This window comes from Ascaphus truei, chromosome 2 (genome assembly GCF_040206685.1).
Source record: "Ascaphus truei isolate aAscTru1 chromosome 2, aAscTru1.hap1, whole genome shotgun sequence".
Taxonomy (NCBI): Eukaryota; Metazoa; Chordata; class Amphibia; order Anura; family Ascaphidae; genus Ascaphus; species Ascaphus truei.
The window spans coordinates 11,955,031-11,968,865 of NC_134484.1; positions in this window are offsets into that span (position 1 = coordinate 11,955,031).

Below are 13,835 nucleotides of genomic sequence, written 5' to 3' on the forward strand. Positions count from 1 at the left end.
CCTGTGTTTCCTGTACCTGGGATTGCAGCGGGCCTTCCCTGTGTATCCTGTACCTGGGATTGCAGTGGGACTTCCCTGTGTATCCTGTACCTGGGATAGTAGCGGGCCTTCCCTGTGTATCCTGTACCAGGGATAGCAGCGGGTCTTCCCTGTGTATCCTGTACCTGGGATAGCAGCGGGCCTTCCCTGAGTATCCTGTACCTGGGATTGCAGCGGGGCCTTCCCTGAGTATCCTGTACCTGGGATTGCAGCGGGGCCTTCCCTGTGTATCCTGTACCAGGGATAGCAGCGGGTCTTCCCTGTGTATCCTGTACCTGGGATAGCAGCGGGCCTTCCCTGAGTATCCTGTACCTGGGATTGCAGCGGGGCCTTCCCTGAGTATCCTGTACCTGGGATAGTAGCGGGCCTTCCCTGTGTATCCTGTACCAGGGATAGCAGCGGGTCTTCCCTGTGTATCCTGTACCTGGGATAGCAGCGGGCCTTCCCTGTGTATCCTGTACCTGGATTGCAGCGGGCCTTCCCTGAGTATCCTGTACCTGGGATTGCAGCGGGGCCTTCCCTGTGTATCCTGTACCTGGGATTGCAGCGGGGCCTTCCCTGTGTATCCTGTACCTGGGATTGCAGCGGGCCTTCCCTGTGTATCCTGTACCTGGGATTGCAGCGGGCCTTCCCTGTGTATCCTGTACCTGGGATTGCAGTGGGACTTCCCTGTGTATCCTGTACCTGGGATAGTAGCGGGCCTTCCCTGTGTATCCTGTACCAGGGATAGCAGCGGGTCTTCCCTGTGTATCCTGTACCTGGGATAGCAGCGGGCCTTCCCTGAGTATCCTGTACCTGGGATTGCAGCGGGCCTTTCCTGTGTATCCTGTACCTGGGATTGCAGCGGGCCTTCCCTGTGTATCCTGTACCTGGGATAGCAGCGGGCTTTCCCTGTGAAATCCTGTACCTGTGATAGCAGCGGGCCTTCACTGTGTATCCTGTACCTGGGATAGCAGCGGGCCTTCCCTGTGAAATCCTGTACCTGGGATAGTAGCGGGCCTTCCCTGTGTATCCTGTACCTGGGATAGTAGCTGCCCTTCCCTGTATATCCTGTACCTGGGATTGCAGCGGGCCTTCCCTGTGTATCCTGTACCTGGGATTGCAGTGGGCCTTCCCTGTGTATCCTGTACCTGGGATTGCAGCGGGGCCTTCCCTGTGTATCCTGTACCTGGGATTGCAGTGGGACTTCCCTGTGTATCCTGTACCTGGGATAGTAGCGGGCCTTCCCTGTGTATCCTGTACCAGGGATAGCAGCGGGTCTTCCCTGTGTATCCTGTACCTGGGATAGCAGCGGGCCTTCCCTGAGTATCCTGTACCTGGGATTGCAGCGGTCCTTCCCTGTGTATCCTGTACCTGGGATTGCAGCGGGCCTTCCCTGTATATCCTGTACCTGGGATAGCAGCGGGCCTTCCCTGTGTATCCTGTACCTGGGATTGCAGCGGCCCTTCCCTGTGTATCCTGTACCTGGGATAGTAGCGGGCCTTCCCTGTGTATCCTGTACCTGGGATAGCAGTGGGCCTTCCCTGTGAAATCCTGTACCTGGGATAGTAGCGGGCCTTCCCTGTGTATCCTGTACCTGGGATAGTAGCTGCCCTTCCCTGTATATCCTGTACCTGGGATTGAAGCGGGCCTTCCCTGTGTATCCTGTACCTGGGATTGCAGCGGGGCCTTCCCTGTGTATCCTGTACCTGGGATAGCAGCGGGCCTTCCCTGTGTCTCCTGTACCTGGATTGCAGCGGGCCTTCCCTGTGTATCCTGTACCTGGGATAGCAGCGGGCTTTCCCTGTGTATCCTGTACCTGGGATAGTAGCGGGCCTTCCCTGTTAATCCTGTACCTGGGAGAGCAGCGAGCCTTCCCTGTGTATCCTGTACCTGGGATAGCAGCGGGCCTTCCCTGTGTCTCCTGTACCTGGATTGCAGCGAGCCTTCCCTGTGTATCCTGTACCTGGGATTGCAGCGGGCCTTCCCTGTGTATCCTGTACATGGATTGCAGCGGGCCTTCCCTGTGTATCCTGTACATGGGATTGCAGCGGGCCTCCCCTGTGTATCCTGTACCTGGATTGCAGCGGGCCTTCCCTCATCGAGTTAGAGAGCACCGGTATCAGTATCTTATATTTATTTTGATTATTGGTGTGCAACATTTTCCAACATTACATTTTATTTATTAAAATGTTTTACCCGGAAGTAATACAGTGAAGTTACCTCTCATTGTCAAGTATGTTCTGGGCACAGAGTTTTGATGACAAATACATGGCTACAAATATATAGTTAGATTACGTGAACAGGGTTATAAATTATATACCAGGAAGTAATACATTGAGAGTTACCTCTCGTTTTCGAGTATGTCCTGGGCATAGAGTTAAGACAAATAATACATAGTTACAAATACAGTTACATAAGTGAACAGGGTATACATTATATACAAGACATTGCATGAACAGTAAGAGATAATATATGTTATAGGCACATGTAACAGTTACAGACCCAATAAGAATGTGAGACAGCTTTAGTTTTGAAAGAACTTAGACTGGTGGCGGCTGTGAGAGTCTCCGGTAGGTTGTTCCAGTTTTGGGGTGCACGGTAAGAGAAGGAGGAGAGGCCGGATACTTTGTTGAACTTTGGGACCATGAACAGTCTTTTGGAGTCAGATCTCAGATGATAAGTGCTGCATGTGGTAGGGGTGAGGAGCTTGTTCAGGTAGGTGGTATTTGAAGGCAAGACAGGAAAGATTAACTTTGCGCTTACACTCAAGTGATGACCAATTTGGTTATTTGAGCATTTTTCAGTGATGAGTGTTGTAGTTACATTGGAAGACAAAACTGCATATTGAATTGTAGAGGGTATCAAGTTTTCTAAGGTGGGTTTGGGGTGCCATATACTATGCCCCAATAGTCTATAATTGGCATTAGCATCTGCTGTGCGATACGCTTTCTGACCAGCAGACTTACGAAGGATTTGCTTCTATAAAGTTCACCTAGTTTGGCATAGGTTTTGGATATCAGGCTATCAATGTGCATCCCAATTGTTAAATGGGATTCAAACCATATGCCAAATATTTGAAACTAGTAACAGTGGCTAGGATAGTATTAGCATTGGTTTTGATCTGAAGCTCATTCATTTGAAGCTTTACAAATTTAGCCTTGGTCCCAAATACCATTGTTATTACAGTCTTGTTAATGTTTAAAAACAGTTTGTTTTGGGAAATCCAATTTTCAAGTCTCAAAAAGTCAGATTGAAGTACAGATGCAGCAACGAGTATCCGAACACTTGCCTTTGAAAATCTGGGGCAATCTCCCAGTAATGCTGCAACATTTCTGTGACATTTCTGCAGACAGACTAATGGCCCATCGGATTAACAGAGCGGGGGTCCTTGGCTGTCTCATTCAGTTTGATTGATCATTGATGAATATCATTGATGAGCACTGAGCAGTGTAGGGGCCCCAGAACAGAGCCTTGTGGGACACCTCAGGTGATATCCAGGCGGTGGGGTTAGAGCTTGAGATGGAGCTTGAGATAGACTACCTGATAGATAGTATGGAAAATAGGCTAAAGCGCTCAAATGCAGGTGCAATGAATAAAATAAGCCAAACCACTAAACCAGGGTACTAGTGAGAATAATATAGTACTTAATGTGCAATAGTATGGGTACTATCCTCCTGAAGACGGGTGGTAGATGGTACAAGCCCACTCACCCTCAGTCTCATCGGCAGGTTCCCCTGAAAATCAGCAATACTCACATCCTGGTAGTAGGTAGGCAAGCTGTGCAGCTACAGATATGCAATAACAGGAAAAAGGAGGCCAAAAAGCGCACCAGCAAAAATGGAGCAGGAAGGAACCAAAACGAAAAAATGATTAAAAGGGCACTTTAATGTGACAGGAGACCCATCCAACGCGTTTCGAATATCACAGCGTTCTTTTTTGGCCTCCTTTTTCCTGTTACCTGATAGATAGGAATGAAACCAGTTTAACGCATGTTTCCCTATTCCAGAGCACTGGAGTTTGTTTTGCAAGATAACATGATCAACTGTACCAAAAGCCTATGCAAAATCTAGGAATATTGCACCAGTGAGTTGTCCCCGTTCCAATCCACACTGCATTTCATTGCAAACTTTTAGGAGGGTCGTTACTGTGGAGTGTTTGGGGCCAAAGCTAGATTGGAATTGGCTATGGAAATTTGTCTTGGTATAGCAATCGCTTGAAGAGAGATTAGCCTGTAGTTTGAGACATAGAACCCTTATAGCCCCACCTTCTCCCAACAGTGGCCACAATTTTCAATGTGTCCAAGTATCTGGAGAGGAGATTACACAAGTGCTCCTCAAATTAAAACTAAGCAGCCAATGTGGACCTGACCTTGTGCAATCAAAGCTCCTACGACTAGCAGCCCCAGCCATTGCCATACTGCTTTCTTTCCGAGTCAACTCTATCCTATCTGCCGGCCATATGCCTAAGACCTGAAAAACTGCCAGAGTTTTCTCAATCTTCAAAAGTGGGGACAAAAATACTGTCTCAAACTACAGGCCAATCTCCCTTCTCCCAATACTATCCAAAGTCATGAAAAAATGTGTCCACTCCCAATTAAACGATTACTATACCAAGACAAATTTCATTAGCCAACTTCAAATACTTGTGCAATATTCCCAGATTTTGCATAGGCTTTTGATACTGTTGATCGTGTTATCTTGTTGAACAAGCTCCAGAGGAATTAAGGAAACATGCTTTTAACTGGTTTCCCTCCTATCCATTAGGTAGATCCCAATATGTGTCTATCTCGGACTCTAACTCTGGCCCCTCGGATATCACTTGTACACATCTCCTACACCACTTACCTGAACAAACTCCTCACCCCTAAGGCCTCGGGCATGCTCAGCGCTTATGCGCTGAGCCGCGCTTGCACTTACCTGTGAGCCCCTACAGCCGCAATGAGAGCGGCTTAGTAGGGGCTCGCCTACGCTTCCGCAAGCGCGCGGAAGCGTAGGTCTTAGGTCATTTTTAAAATCACGCGCTTGCCGGAGCGAAGAGCCGGTCACGTGAGCGGTTCGCCCAATGAGGGCGAACCAGCTCCATGACGTCACTGGCCCACCCCCGACACGCCCCCTGACGGCGCGCTGTCTAAGGCCAGGGAAAGCTCCCGCTGTGAGTACCTCTATAGCAATAATTTATTAAAGCCACATAAAGTGTACAATGTTTCGGCTGCCACAGCAGCCTTTGTCAAGGAGTGGCACAGCTTTACAAAGGCTGCTGTGGCAGCCGAAACGTGGAACACTTTATTTGGCTTCAATAAATTATTGCATTTATAAAATTCCGTGGAGCCCCTACTCTTCCTTCCCTGTATATCCTGTACCTGGGATAGCAGCGGGCCTTCCCTGTGTATCCTGTACCTGGGATTGCAGCGGGGCCTTCCCTGTATATCCTGTACCTGGGATTGCAGTGGGCCTTTCCTGTGTATCCTGTACCTGGGATTGCAGCGGGCCTTCCCTGTGTATCCTGTACCTGGGATTGCAGCGGGCCTTCCCTGTGTATCCTGTACCTGGGATAGCAGCGGGCCTTCCCTGTGTATCCTGTACCTGGGATAGTAGCAGGCCTTCCCTGTGTATCCTGTACCTGGGATTGCAGCGGGCCTTCCCTGTGAAATCCTGTACCTGGGATAGCAGCGGGCCTTCCCTGTGTATCCTGTACCTGGGATTGCAGCGGGCCTTCCCTGTGTATCCTGTACCTGGGATAGCAGCGGGCTTTCCCTGTGTATCCTGTACCTGGGATAGCAGCGGGTCTTCCCTGTGTATCCTGTACCTGGGATTGCAGCGGGTCTTCCCTGTGTATCCTGTACCTGGGATAGCAGCGGGCCTTCCCTGTGTATCCTGTACCTGGGATAGCAGCGGGCCTTCCCTGTGTTTCCTGTACCTGGGATTGCAGCGGGCCTTCCCTGTGTATCCTGTACCTGGGATTGCAGTGGGACTTCCCTGTGTATCCTGTACCTGGGATAGTAGCGGGCCTTCCCTGTGTATCCTGTACCAGGGATAGCAGCGGGTCTTCCCTGTGTATCCTGTACCTGGGATAGCAGCGGGCCTTCCCTGAGTATCCTGTACCTGGGATTGCAGCGGGGCCTTCCCTGAGTATCCTGTACCTGGGATTGCAGCGGGGCCTTCCCTGTGTATCCTGTACCAGGGATAGCAGCGGGTCTTCCCTGTGTATCCTGTACCTGGGATAGCAGCGGGCCTTCCCTGAGTATCCTGTACCTGGGATTGCAGCGGGGCCTTCCCTGAGTATCCTGTACCTGGGATAGTAGCGGGCCTTCCCTGTGTATCCTGTACCAGGGATAGCAGCGGGTCTTCCCTGTGTATCCTGTACCTGGGATAGCAGCGGGCCTTCCCTGTGTATCCTGTACCTGGGATTGCAGCGGGCCTTCCCTGAGTATCCTGTACCTGGGATTGCAGCGGGGCCTTCCCTGTGTATCCTGTACCTGGGATTGCAGCGGGGCCTTCCCTGTGTATCCTGTACCTGGGATTGCAGCGGGCCTTCCCTGTGTATCCTGTACCTGGGATTGCAGCGGGCCTTCCCTGTGTATCCTGTACCTGGGATTGCAGTGGGACTTCCCTGTGTATCCTGTACCTGGGATAGTAGCGGGCCTTCCCTGTGTATCCTGTACCAGGGATAGCAGCGGGTCTTCCCTGTGTATCCTGTACCTGGGATAGCAGCGGGCCTTCCCTGAGTATCCTGTACCTGGGATTGCAGCGGGCCTTTCCTGTGTATCCTGTACCTGGGATTGCAGCGGGCCTTCCCTGTGTATCCTGTACCTGGGATAGCAGCGGGCTTTCCCTGTGAAATCCTGTACCTGTGATAGCAGCGGGCCTTCACTGTGTATCCTGTACCTGGGATAGCAGCGGGCCTTCCCTGTGAAATCCTGTACCTGGGATAGTAGCGGGCCTTCCCTGTGTATCCTGTACCTGGGATAGTAGCTGCCCTTCCCTGTATATCCTGTACCTGGGATTGCAGCGGGCCTTCCCTGTGTATCCTGTACCTGGGATTGCAGTGGGCCTTCCCTGTGTATCCTGTACCTGGGATTGCAGCGGGGCCTTCCCTGTGTATCCTGTACCTGGGATTGCAGCGGGCCTTCCCTGTGTATCCTGTACCTGGGATTGCAGCGGGCCTTCCCTGTGTATCCTGTACCTGGGATTGCAGTGGGACTTCCCTGTGTATCCTGTACCTGGGATAGTAGCGGGCCTTCCCTGTGTATCCTGTACCAGGGATAGCAGCGGGTCTTCCCTGTGTATCCTGTACCTGGGATAGCAGCGGGCCTTCCCTGAGTATCCTGTACCTGGGATTGCAGCGGGCCTTTCCTGTGTATCCTGTACCTGGGATTGCAGCGGGCCTTCCCTGTGTATCCTGTACCTGGGATAGCAGCGGGCCTTCCCTGTATATCCTGTACCTGGGATAGCAGCGGGCCTTCCCTGTGTATCCTGTACCTGGGATTGCAGCGGCCCTTCCCTGTGTATCCTGTACCTGGGATAGCAGCGGGCCTTCCCTGTGTATCCTGTACCTGGGATAGCAGTGGGCCTTCCCTGTGAAATCCTGTACCTGGGATAGTAGCGGGCCTTCCCTGTGTATCCTGTACCTGGGATAGTAGCTGCCCTTCCCTGTATATCCTGTACCTGGGATTGAAGCGGGCCTTCCCTGTGTATCCTGTACCTGGGATTGCAGCGGGGCCTTCCCTGTGTATCCTGTACCTGGGATAGCAGCGGGCCTTCCCTGTGTCTCCTGTACCTGGATTGCAGCGGGCCTTCCCTGTGTATCCTGTACCTGGGATAGCAGCGGGCTTTCCCTGTGTATCCTGTACCTGGGATAGTAGCGGGCCTTCCCTGTTAATCCTGTACCTGGGAGAGCAGCGAGTCTTCCCTGTGTATCCTGTACCTGGGATAGCAGCGGGCCTTCCCTGTGTCTCCTGTACCTGGATTGCAGCGAGCCTTCCCTGTGTATCCTGTACCTGGGATTGCAGCGGGCCTTCCCTGTGTATCCTGTACATGGATTGCAGCGGGCCTTCCCTGTGTATCCTGTACATGGGATTGCAGCGGGCCTCCCCTGTGTATCCTGTACCTGGATTGCAGCGGGCCTTCCCTCATCGAGTTAGAGAGCACCGGTATCAGTATCTTATATTTATTTTGATTATTGGTGTGCAACATTTTCCAACATTACATTTTATTTATTAAAATGTTTTACCCGGAAGTAATACAGTGAAGTTACCTCTCATTGTCAAGTATGTTCTGGGCACAGAGTTTTGATGACAAATACATGGCTACAAATGTATAGTTAGATTACGTGAACAGGGTTATAAATTATACTGTATACCAGGAAGTAATACATTGAGAGTTACCTCTCGTTTTCGAGTATGTCCTGGGCATAGAGTTAAGACAAATAATACATAGTTACAAATACAGTTACATAAGTGAACAGGGTATACATTATATACAAGACATTGCATGAACAGTAAGAGATAATATATGTTATAGGCACATGTAACAGTTACAGACCCAATAAGAATGTGAGACAGCTTTAGTTTTGAAAGAACTTAGACTGGTGGCGGCTGTGAGAGTCTCCGGTAGGTTGTTCCAGTTTTGGGGTGCACGGTAAGAGAAGGAGGAGAGGCCGGATACTTTGTTGAACTTTGGGACCATGAACAGTCTTTTGGAGTCAGATCTCAGATGATAAGTGCTGCATGTGGTAGGGGTGAGGAGCTTGTTCAGGTAGGTGGTATTTGAAGGCAAGACAGGAAAGATTAACTTTGCGCTTACACTCAAGTGATGACCAATTTGGTTATTTGAGCATTTTTCAGTGATGAGTGTTGTAGTTACATTGGAAGACAAAACTGCATATTGAATTGTAGAGGGTATCAAGTTTTCTAAGGTGGGTTTGGGGTGCCATATACTATGCCCCAATAGTCTATAATTGGCATTAGCATCTGCTGTGCGATACGCTTTCTGACCAGCAGACTTACGAAGGATTTGCTTCTATAAAGTTCACCTAGTTTGGCATAGGTTTTGGATATCAGGCTATCAATGTGCATCCCAATTGTTAAATGGGATTCAAACCATATGCCAAATATTTGAAACTAGTAACAGTGGCTAGGATAGTATTAGCATTGGTTTTGATCTGAAGCTCATTCATTTGAAGCTTTACAAATTTAGCCTTGGTCCCAAATACCATTGTTATTACAGTCTTGTTAATGTTTAAAAACAGTTTGTTTTGGGAAATCCAATTTTCAAGTCTCAAAAAGTCAGATTGAAGTACAGATGCAGCAACGAGTATCCGAACACTTGCCTTTGAAAATCTGGGGCAATCTCCCAGTAATGCTGCAACATTTCTGTGACATTTCTGCAGACAGACTAATGGCCCATCGGATTAACAGAGCGGGGGTCCTTGGCTGTCTCATTCAGTTTGATTGATCATTGATGAATATCATTGATGAGCACTGAGCAGTGTAGGGGCCCCAGAACAGAGCCTTGTGGGACACCTCAGGTGATATCCAGGCGGTGGGGTTAGAGCTTGAGATGGAGCTTGAGATAGACTACCTGATAGATAGTATGGAAAATAGGCTAAAGCGCTCAAATGCAGGTGCAATGAATAAAATATCCAAACCACTAAACCAGGGTACTAGTGAGAATAATATAGTACTTAATGTGCAATAGTATGGGTACTATCCTCCTGAAGACGGGTGGTAGATGGTACAAGCCCACTCACCCTCAGTCTCATCGGCAGGTTCCCCTGAAAATCAGCAATACTCACATCCTGGTAGTAGGTAGGCAAGCTGTGCAGCTACAGATATGCAATAACAGGAAAAAGGAGGCCAAAAAGCGCACCAGCAAAAATGGAGCAGGAAGGAACCAAAACGAAAAAATGATTAAAAGGGCACTTTAATGTGACAGGAGACCCATCCAACGCGTTTCGAATATCACAGCGTTCTTTTTTGGCCTCCTTTTTCCTGTTACCTGATAGATAGGAATGAAACCAGTTTAACGCATGTTTCCCTATTCCAGAGCACTGGAGTTTGTTTTGCAAGATAACATGATCAACTGTACCAAAAGCCTATGCAAAATCTAGGAATATTGCACCAGTGAGTTGTCCCCGTTCCAATCCACACTGCATTTCATTGCAAACTTTTAGGAGGGTCGTTACTGTGGAGTGTTTGGGGCCAAAGCTAGATTGGAATTGGCTATGGAAATTTGTCTTGGTATAGCAATCGCTTGAAGAGAGATTAGCCTGTAGTTTGAGACATAGAACCCTTATAGCCCCACCTTCTCCCAACAGTGGCCACAATTTTCAATGTGTCCAAGTATCTGGAGAGGAGATTACACAAGTGCTCCTCAAATTAAAACTAAGCAGCCAATGTGGACCTGACCTTGTGCAATCAAAGCTCCTACGACTAGCAGCCCCAGCCATTGCCATACTGCTTTCTTTCCGAGTCAACTCTATCCTATCTGCCGGCCATATGCCTAAGACCTGAAAAACTGCCAGAGTTTTCTCAATCTTCAAAAGTGGGGACAAAAATACTGTCTCAAACTACAGGCCAATCTCCCTTCTCCCAATACTATCCAAAGTCATGAAAAAATGTGTCCACTCCCAATTAAACGATTACTATACCAAGACAAATTTCATTAGCCAACTTCAAATACTTGTGCAATATTCCCAGATTTTGCATAGGCTTTTGATACTGTTGATCGTGTTATCTTGTTGAACAAGCTCCAGTGGAATTAGGGAACATGCTTTTAACTGGTTTCCCTCCTATCCATTAGGTAGATCCCAATATGTGTCTATCTCGGACTCTAACTCTGGCCCCTCGGATATCACTTGTACACATCTCCTACACCACTTACCTGAACAAACTCCTCACCCCTAAGGCCTCGGGCATGCTCAGCGCTTATGCGCTGAGCCGCGCTTGCACTTACCTGTGAGCCCCTACAGCCGCAATGAGAGCGGCTTAGTAGGGGCTCGCCTACGCTTCCGCAAGCGCGCGGAAGCGTAGGTCTTAGGTCATTTTTAAAATCACGCGCTTGCCGGAGCGAAGAGCCGGTCACGTGAGCGGTTCACCCAATGAGGGCGAACCAGCTCCATGACGTCACTGGCCCACCCCCGACACGCCCCCTGACGGCGCGCTGTCTAAGGCCAGGGAAAGCTCCCGCTGTGAGTACCTCTATAGCAATAATTTATTAAAGCCACATAAAGTGTACAATGTTTCGGCTGCCACAGCAGCCTTTGTCAAGGAGTGGCACAGCTTTACAAAGGCTGCTGTGGCAGCCGAAACGTGGAACACTTTATTTGGCTTCAATAAATTATTGCATTTATAAAATTCCGTGGAGCCCCTACTCTTCCTTCCCTGTATATCCTGTACCTGGGATAGCAGCGGGCCTTCCCTGTGTATCCTGTACCTGGGATTGCAGCGGGGCCTTCCCTGTATATCCTGTACCTGGGATTGCAGTGGGCCTTTCCTGTGTATCCTGTACCTGGGATTGCAGCGGGCCTTCCCTGTGTATCCTGTACCTTGGATAGCAGCGGGCCTTCCCTGTGTATCCTGTACCTGGGATAGTAGCAGGCCTTCCCTGTGTATCCTGTACCTGGGATTGCAGCGGGCCTTCCCTGTGAAATCCTGTACCTGGGATAGCAGCGGGCCTTCCCTGTGTATCCTGTACCTGGGATTGCAGCGGGCCTTCCCTGTGTATCCTGTACCTGGGATAGCAGCGGGCTTTCCCTGTGTATCCTGTACCTGGGATAGCAGCGGGTCTTCCCTGTGTATCCTGTACCTGGGATAGCAGCGGGCCTTCCCTGTGTATCCTGTACCTGGGATAGCAGCGGGCCTTCCCTGTGTATCCAGTACCTGGGATAGCAGCGGGCCTTCCCTGTCTCCTGTACCTGGGATTGCAGCGGGCCTTCCCTGTGTATCCTGTACCTGGGATAGCAGCGGGCCTTCCCTGTGAAATCCTGTACCTGGGATAGCAGCGGGCCTTCCCTGTGTATCCTGTACCTGGGATAGCAGCGGGCCTTCCCTGTGTATCCTGTACCTGGGATAGCAGCAGGCCTTCCCTGTGAAATCCTGTACCTGGGATAGCAGCGTGCCTTCCCTGTGAAATCCTGTACCTGGGATAGTAGCGGGCCTTCCCTGTGTATCCTGTACCTGGGATAGTAGCTGCCCTTCCCTGTATATCCTGTACCTGGGATTGCAGCGGGCCTTCCCTGTGTATCCTGTACCTGGGATTGCAGTGGGCCTTCCCTGTGTATCCTGTACCTGGGATTGCAGCGGGGCCTTCCCTGTGTATCCTGTACCTGGGATTGCAGCGGGCCTTCCCTGTGTATCCTGTACCTGGGATTGCAGCGGGCCTTCCCTGTGTATCCTGTACCTGGGATTGCAGTGGGACTTCCCTGTGTATCCTGTACCTGGGATAGTAGCGGGCCTTCCCTGTGTATCCTGTACCAGGGATAGCAGCGGGTCTTCCCTGTGTATCCTGTACCTGGGATAGCAGCGGGCCTTCCCTGAGTATCCTGTACCTGGGATTGCAGCGGGCCTTTCCTGTGTATCCTGTACCTGGGATTGCAGCGGGCCTTCCCTGTGTATCCTGTACCTGGGATAGCAGCGGGCCTTCCCTGTATATCCTGTACCTGGGATAGCAGCGGGCCTTCCCTGTGTATCCTGTACCTGGGATTGCAGCGGCCCTTCCCTGTGTATCCTGTACCTGGGATAGCAGCGGGCCTTCCCTGTGTATCCTGTACCTGGGATAGCAGTGGGCCTTCCCTGTGAAATCCTGTACCTGGGATAGTAGCGGGCCTTCCCTGTGTATCCTGTACCTGGGATAGTAGCTGCCCTTCCCTGTATATCCTGTACCTGGGATTGAAGCGGGCCTTCCCTGTGTATCCTGTACCTGGGATTGCAGCGGGGCCTTCCCTGTGTATCCTGTACCTGGGATAGCAGCGGGCCTTCCCTGTGTCTCCTGTACCTGGATTGCAGCGGGCCTTCCCTGTGTATCCTGTACCTGGGATAGCAGCGGGCTTTCCCTGTGTATCCTGTACCTGGGATAGTAGCGGGCCTTCCCTGTTAATCCTGTACCTGGGAGAGCAGCGAGCCTTCCCTGTGTATCCTGTACCTGGGATAGCAGCGGGCCTTCCCTGTGTCTCCTGTACCTGGATTGCAGCGAGCCTTCCCTGTGTATCCTGTACCTGGGATTGCAGCGGGCCTTCCCTGTGTATCCTGTACATGGATTGCAGCGGGCCTTCCCTGTGTATCCTGTACATGGGATTGCAGCGGGCCTCCCCTGTGTATCCTGTACCTGGATTGCAGCGGGCCTTCCCTCATCGAGTTAGAGAGCACCGGTATCAGTATCTTATATTTATTTTGATTATTGGTGTGCAACATTTTCCAACATTACATTTTATTTATTAAAATGTTTTACCCGGAAGTAATACAGTGAAGTTACCTCTCATTGTCAAGTATGTTCTGGGCACAGAGTTTTGATGACAAATACATGGCTACAAATATATAGTTAGATTACGTGAACAGGGTTATAAATTATACTGTATACCAGGAAGTAATACATTGAGAGTTACCTCTCGTTTTCGAGTATGTCCTGGGCATAGAGTTAAGACAAATAATACATAGTTACAAATACAGTTACATAAGTGAACAGGGTATACATTATATACAAGACATTGCATGAACAGTAAGAGATAATATATGTTATAGGCACATGTAACAGTTACAGACCCAATAAGAATGTGAGACAGCTTTAGTTTTGAAAGAACTTAGACTGGTGGCGGCTGTG